This window comes from Marmota flaviventris, chromosome 17 (genome assembly GCF_047511675.1).
Source record: "Marmota flaviventris isolate mMarFla1 chromosome 17, mMarFla1.hap1, whole genome shotgun sequence".
NCBI lineage: Eukaryota > Metazoa > Chordata > Mammalia > Rodentia > Sciuridae > Marmota > Marmota flaviventris.
In genome coordinates, this window is record NC_092514.1 from 78,282,790 (window position 1) to 78,290,794 (window position 8,005).

Sequence of the window (8,005 nt, forward strand, 5' to 3'; positions counted from 1 at the left end):
TGGAGAGTCAGGTTTCTCTGAGCCCAATCTATTTTTCCTCTGACTTACATCTTCATATTAGAAATCATTTATCTTGAATTGATTCATCTATAATGAATAGCATCTTACATTTTAGGTTTGAAGTGCTCTACAGCTTCTGCCAAAATAATTCATTGTCCATGAATGTGGTAATGCATTTAAGTGATGATAAGATGAATGTAGAATAAAAGGAATTGGGTCTTATAAAAACAGTGTACCCATTGCCTTAAATTATATATATATATATTTTAGACTGGGATTTGAACTCAGGACTTCATGTATCCTATGTAAGTGCTCTACCCCTGTAAGTGAGCAACACCCTCACTTCTCTTTTTGAGACAGGATCTTGCTAAATTGCCCAGACTGGCCTCAAATTTAGAATTTTCATTTCTCAGTCTCCCTAAGTAGCTGGGATTATTATGGTGTATACCACCATACCCGGGTCCTCTCCTCTTTCAGTAGAATACCTGATACTTCCATGCACTTTATGGTGGCTGGGTCAGAGCAGGCAGGGGTGGTGGATGGCCAGGGACTTCTGCCCAGGATTCAGTGAAGCCACTGGGGCCTACTGTACCAGGTGGAGGGTGGTGGGTGAGGCAGACTATTGCTGCCTCCACCCAGCTCAGGTCAGTTTCCCTGAGGTGGGTTGTTGGGGTGGAAGGCTAGAGAACTAGGGACTCTGAGCGAGTGACCACCAAGGCCACTATTCCTCACCATCTGTTGTCCCTCCTGTTAGCTTTGACCCTCCTCCAGACCCCTCTTGCAGGCCCTGCCTTTCTTCTCCTAACCTCACCCCATCCCCCAGACCACACCCTCCACAGACTCTGCCTAGACCCCTCCCCCAAGGCCCCCATGTCTTCTCCAGATCCCTGCCCTGTCCGGACTGTGGCCCTCCTCCAGACCCTACCCTGTTTCCAGGCCCCGCCTCTCTCAGCCACAGCTCAGGGCACTGTTTATCAGTACATTTGCAGTGGGGCACAAAATAGCCTGTTGAATAAACATTGACATTCTACATTGGATGAAATATCTTGATTATATCAGGCTTTGATGGCACATAAACTGAATTTAGGAAAGTCACCTTTTTTCTCTAGATCATAAACGTTTGAAATAAAATCAGAATCTGTGAAAGGTCAGGTAACAATCAGCTGTGAGCCCTAATGATCCCAGGGTCTTTTCCAGTGGGAGATCTCCAAGCAGCAGTTCCAACATTGCTATGCTAATGGATTGATTGAGGTTTCTTAATTTAGTTGTTTTGCAATGTCTGTATTTACTAGAAATATCCCATGTTGACCAGGTTTCCGGTTGTTTTTAATTTCTTCTCTTTTTAGTTTTCTACAGAATTATTAATCCTGTGAACTTCTGCTGTTTTCCACCAGCAATATTTTTAAAATATCCTTTTTGCTTTCTTGTTTTTTCATTGAGAGACTTGTCTTGTTTGAAAATTCTCACGATAATCTTAAATTATTTTAATTATTTTCTGCTTATTGAGGTGTCTTTGTGTACTGGGTATGCAGCTCAGTGACAGAACACTTGCCTAGCAATTGAGAGGCCTTGGGTTCCATCCCAGCACCACACACACACACATATATATTTTTACATACACACAGTGTCATTTGGCAGAACTCAAGCATCAGAGGTACCCAGAGATATGTTTAAAAACATTATGTATTTACATATATACACCACAAAATCTCTTCCAGATTTAGATGAAATTTTTCTAAGAAAACATTTCAATGTCAACTATTATATTGCATGATTCTTTTTTTAAACCTTTATTTTATTAATTTTTATGTGCTTTTGAGGATCTAACTCAGGGCCTCGCACATGCTAGGCAAGAACTCTATCGCTGAGCCACAACCCCAGCCTGACCCTTTTTTTAATATTTATTTTTTAGTTGTACACAGTACCTTTATTTTATTTTATTTATATGTGGTGCTGAGGATTGAACCCAGGGCCTCGCACATGCTAGGTGAGTGCTCTATCGCTGAGCTGCAACCCCAGTCCCCTGCATGATTCTTAAAACCACTGTAGATAAAGTTTCCTTAGGACTCAAGTCATTACAATGTGCAAGAGACAAGTCAATAGCTGAGTTGTGTAATTAAGAAATATTTTTTACTAAAAATAAATTTTTAAATAAACATTTTGTTTTCTATTTTTCAATTTAGAAAGCATATCCCTATGTCTTATTAAAGTTCTACATTTATTTTACGGGGTCCTGAGAATCGAAGCCAGTGCCTCACACATGCTAGGCAAGTGCTCTACCACTGAGCAACATCCTCAGGCCCTAAAGTTTTACATTTATAAAAAGTTAGTTCTCTTATTCATTGCAAGCAAGGGATTGGGTTTTCTGATGAGCATGATGTTTGTATATTGCCAGGAATTCTTGTTGGAGAACTCTGTTTGTGTTTTGTATCTGTTCAAAGTATCATTGAAAATCTACCATTATGTTTTGAGTTCAGAAATTTGAATTTCTTCTTTTGAGGTTATATGTTTATTAACACTAAGAGTTATTTCATGTGAAGTGCCATAGTTACATTTTATCCTAATGATTGTGCCCCTATGTGCTTATAAGTTGGCTTTTAGAGCAGAGTTGAGTATATTGCACATCTGCTGGGTTTATTAGAAAAGTACATACAGGGCCTCACATATGCCAGGCAAGTGCTCTACCACTGAGCTATACCCCATCCCTTTAAAAATCTCCCAGGCTGGCCTTGAATTTGCAATCTCCCTGCCTCAGCCTTTTAAAAAAAAAAGAAAAAAGAGAGAGAGAATTTTTTAAATTTATTTTTTTAGTTTTCGGTGGACACTACATCTTTGTTTGTATGTGGTGTTGAGGATCGAACCCGGGCCGCACGCATGCCAGGTGAGTGCGCTACCACTTGAGCCACATCCCCAGCCCCCCTGCCTCATCTTTTTGAGTAATTAGGATTCTTGGCATGCAACACCACACTTGGTAAAAATTTAATTTTATAAAGTCCATGCTATCAATATTTTCTTCTGCGGATTGACTTTTAGTATTGTGTGTTAAAACTCATCACCAAGGGCTAGGGATGTAGCTGAGTATTGTAGCTGAGGTTGTATGTAGCTGAGGTTGTCCACCATGTGTGCAGCCCTGCATTTGATCCCCAGTTCCAGAATATACACACACACACACAGACACACACACACACATACACAACACACACACAGTTACCACTCTCTAAGATTACATGGATCTTCTTCTGTTTCTCTTTAAATTTTTTTTTTCAAATTTTAGTTATGGATGACTATGAGTCAATTTTTGTGGAAATTTTGGTTTGCATATACTTTTATTTCACTGAATATAGTTTCCAAAGCTTGTTCAATCACCACTTTTTGACAAATAGTGTTTAATGGGTTTCATTTCCATTTGAATTTCCAAAATCATGTGCCAGGTTTCTCTTCTTGCAACTAAAAGGCTCAGGGGTCACTCCAGGTAAACTGGGCTGACTGGGCTGTGCAAAATGACCACACAAGAGACACAAATACCTTTTTCTTTGGGGTCAATGTGACGGCTCCTCTGACCTTAAGGGTCCGCAGGAAGAGAGAGTGAGAGCATGTGCTGACCCCTTTTATTGAGGAGAAGCTATTCAAATGAGGCAAGGGGTCAGGTTTCAGGGGGCTCACTCTATCTTCATGATGTCCACTGTCAGCAGGTTGACTGACACCTGGGTAGGCCACACCCAAGGGCACAGTAAGAGAAGGGGACACACACAAGGCACTTCCATGGAAGATTCTCCCCTAAACAGGACAAGGGGTTATATTACAAAGGAACAGGTGAGCGTAGCTTCACTCATGGGGCTGTAGCAAGACACACCCATGCACTAGACACTGACCCTCGAACCCAAGAAGGTGGGGAAAGCTCTGCCACATTTCTGTGACTGAGTGCCTCAGCACCCAGCCGGGGACTATGACTCAGTCATGTGTAAAGTTGGTCTCCCACACAGTTGCCTCCTGGACCCCCAGCCCCTGAGCAGACAGTGGTGGTCAGGAGGAGGATGCCCACTTCCTGGGCCCCTGCTTGGCCTCCCCAAGGTCCCCGCCTGGCCCCTCAGCACCCTGTATCAGGGGCTGCACCTGAGACCAGGTCTCTCCCTCTTCCCAGGCCAGCTGCCCCTCTCCAGGACTGACCACTTTGCCAGGACCAACTCCACACAGGCCTCACTCCCAGATGGAGGCTCAAGCCCCAGAACGTCCCTTCCTGGTCACAGCACTGCCCGGCCCTGCCCACAGCACAAGCTGCACTCTGCCACCATGACCACGGGGACCCCAGGACAGAGACTCCCGGCACCTGGCAAGCAGAGCCGTCTGCACCTGCAGGCCACCTGTGTGAGCCCTGTGCTGAGCCCTCTGGAGTTGGGGACTCAATGTTCTACATCACTCTTAGCATGTGTATGTGGGAGGGCAGCGTGGAGCCCCCGTGCAGGGACAGTGCCCAGGGGCCTCTCGGGGTTACGCAGGGAGTTCCCACTCCACCAGCACCTGCAGCCTAGGTACATCCCTGAAGACCCAGAAACAGACGCTGGAATGAAAACTTGTGTGTGAATATTCATAGCAGCACCATGCACAAGGGTCAGAAGGGAGAAGTGACCCAAGTGTCCACTGAAGAGGAATGGGGAACAGGATGAGTCCATCCACATGATGGAATATTACTCAGCCCTGAAAAGGACTACAGCTCTGACACGTGCTGCAAGTGGGACGGACCTTGAGACCTGGGGCTTGGTGAGAGAAGCTGACACAGAGGGTCACATAGTGTGGACTCCATGGGCAGGACCTATCCACAGCAGGCCATCCAGACACAGGCAGTGGGCAGGTGATGGGGCTGGGCAGGGGACTGGATCACTGCTGGAGTGCGGGTGCCTTTCAGGGTTAAATAGGCTGTTTGGAAGTAGAGGCGCTGGGTGCCCAGTGCTGTGAAGGCACCTGATGTCCAGCTCGATCCCTGGCTGATGGACTTGTGCACGTCCAGCACAGCTACAGCCCATGCTCAGGTTCCAGCTCTCAGTGACCCAGCACCAAGTGGAGGCAGAGAGGCCAACCTCAGAGACACCAGTGTCGGCCACATGTTCTGGGGACTGCAGGTGACTTGTGGGGACCTTGGAGAACACACGAGGGCATTACAAGCCGAAGCTGGGTGACCCTGGACAGAATGTGGGGCAGTCCCTGGGGGGCAGCAGCTGCAGAGATGATGTTGAGGTGGCCACATTTATTGTCAGCTGTGAACAGCGGTCAGGCAGGGAGCGCCCTGCCAGAGCCGAGCCTGGCCCGACCCCAGGGACCAAGTCCTGGCTTGAGCTGCGCTGGACGGTGGGGTCCCTCAGCCAGCGAAGGGGCGGGACGTGAGAGGCCCATGACCTGTGGGAGGAGAGGGTGGAGGTGAGTCCCTGGGCGCGGCTGAATCTCTCCGCAGCACCAGCCACGCCAGCTTCCTAAACCTCCCGTAAACGTCTCTGTGCACAGCAGGGCATGTGGGGCCTCGGGAGGGCTGTTTTCCAGGTGGACAGATGTCCCCATGGATGCTGCCAAGCCCGCTCCAGTCCCCGAGGTCAAGATGCATTACACCTGGCTGAGAAGACGTGGCTGGGAGCCAAGCTGACCCTGGCAGGGAGACCCCACTGACCTTGAAGACGTGTCCTGCCTGTGGCTCCCGCAACAGTTGCTCTGGACTCAGGCTGTCCACTGCAGAGGTCACGCACAGTTGGAGTAGTCAGGCCCGCCCTGCCCCAGAAGCAGCAGGACATCACCCTGGACACTGGCATCTCCAGGGTGCACAGCCACGTCCCTGTGAGTAAAGTTGTTATGTCCCTGAAGCCCAGCTACCCGCCTGCTGCAGGACCCCAGGTGGCCTGACTGTGCCCACTCCCCAGTGGGGCCCTGGGCCTGCTGGTTCTCCCTGGCACCTGCAGCACTTGATCCCCAACTCTGCCCTGCCTCGTGGACTGCAGGGGTCAGCAGGACCACCTGGAGCCCAGGAGCTGGAGAGGCAGGAGGAGCCTCCCTGGAGCCTGTGGAGGGAGCTGGACACCATGGTAAGAAGTGGGTCCTGTCCACATTTGCACCCCAGAACCTGTGAGTGGGACCTGGTGTGGGAACAGGGTTTCTGCAGAGGTCATTAGTGAAGGGCCCTGAGATGGGCTCCTCCTGGGTCAGGGGGCCTCATGCAATGGCTGTGTCCTCCCAAGAGACAGAGGGGGGGACACAGACCCAGAGGAGGAGCCCCGTGGAGACGGAGGCAGAGACTGCAGTGAGGGGCCACCAGCCCAGGGCCACCTGGAGCCCAGGAGCTGGAGAGGCAGGAGGAGCCCCCTGGAGTCTGTGCAGGGAGCTCAGCCTGGGACCCTGGTCCAGCCTCCGCCCTCCAGGGTGGGAGAGGACAAGGTCCTGTGGTTTTCAACCACTGGTTTCTGGTCATTTGCTACATCAGCCCCAGTGTTCCCTGCACTGGCCAAGTGCTGAGGGGCCACCCTGGCACTCCTGCCATCTACACAGGTCGCCCTGTAGCTGGACAAGCATGTGGTGCTGCCCTCCCACTCCTGAACCCTGAACACCGTGGCACAGAGCACCCCATGGCCCCTCCTTGACCCACTGCCCTGTGCACACACCTGTCTCGGGGTCCATGCGGATCACCCTGCCTCCGTCAATGCAGGCCACCCAGAGTGTCCCCGTGGTGTCCACGCACAGCCCATCTGGCATGCCTTGCTCTGGCTCCAGCTGGCACACCAGCAGTGGGTCTGCTGCGGCAGGACAGACAGAGGCGCGTGGCCCCTCACTGCCCAGACCAGGAGGTCACATAGCGTGGCCTTAACAACGGGAGGGAGTGACAGACCCAGTGGTGCTTCTGGGACCCCAGGAGGGGACTCGTGAGGGTGTCGGGGGAGGAACACGGAGGCTCCCACCTGGGGAGGGTGTGGTGGACTGGCCACGAGGCCTCTACTTCAGGGAGTACGTGGGGGGCTGACCACGGAGGCCCATACTCTGGGAGGGTGTGGGGGGCTGGTCACGGTGGCCCTGCCCAGGGAAGGTGTGGTGGGCTGGTCACTGAGACCTTCTCCTGGGGAGGGCGTGGGGGGCTAGCAACGGCGGTCCCTACCCAGGCCTCCTGTCTGCACGCTGTAGTCATAGGCCCGCACAGAGTAGTCCAGGCTGTCCACGTGGTAGAGAGGGTGGTGGTCCAGGGACCAGTCCAGCCCGTTGGGATGCCCAGCTGGTCCAGCTGTCTGACCACGGAGCGGTCAGTGTAGAGTGTGTACAGGGAGCCCTGCCCCGGCTCCCACAGTCCTGGGGCGGACGCCTCTGGCATGGTGCCTGGAGAGAGCAGAAGGTCAGTGGGCAGCACCCCACCCTGCCCTGCCCACCCCACACAGACCCGCTGTGCAGAGAGCTGTGGTCACCCTCAGTCGGGGGGCAGCAGGCAGGATGGCCCTCAGGCATCATCTGTGAGTGAGCCTCTGTGCTGGGCGAAGGGGGGACCCCAGAGATGTTCCACTGGGAAGAGTCCTGCTCAGGCAGAGGTGCAGGGCCCTCAGCCGCACGTGAATGGCCTCTGGCCACCGACCCTGGCCGCTGCCCCACCGTGGCGGCTTCGATCCTCCCAGGGTCCTCTCTGGGCAGGGACCCAGGAAGAATGACCTGGAAGCCATGGGCTTTGGAGTGGGAGGGAACCTGTGGGATGCCCAGCACCTGCATGGCCTCGGGGGGCCGCTTGCCAGCAGCCTGGGGAGGGCTCCTGAGGTCCCCACCCAGCCGGCACCCGCCATGACAGGAGGCTCTCCAAGTGGCCTGGGCCAGTCCTTTCAGCAGCCCACCTGCCACAAACCTCCCGGCGGGGTCCACCTTCCCATCGTTGAACCTGTTGTGGGGCTTGTCACAGTCCAGCCAGGCCGCCCACTCCACCTGCCCCGTCGCCCAGTCCAGGAGGCCAAGGCAGGTGCCAGAGGCCACCACGTAGCTGCCCTCTCTGTGCAGAGCC

At 52.5% G+C, this 8,005-nt stretch overlaps 1 long non-coding RNA gene across 1 annotated transcript; it reads right to left on the reverse strand.

Moving 5' to 3' along the window:
- Window positions 1-4,564: 4,564 nt before the first annotated feature.
- On the reverse strand, window positions 4,565-7,083 carry LOC139702262 (uncharacterized). The gene is made up of 3 exons (XR_011704841.1): window positions 6,639-7,083; window positions 5,657-5,818; window positions 4,565-5,391 (listed from the first exon to the last, which is right to left on the reverse strand). It is a non-coding gene; the product is annotated as an uncharacterized lncRNA (long non-coding RNA).
- Between the last annotated feature and the right edge of the window lie 922 nt (window positions 7,084-8,005).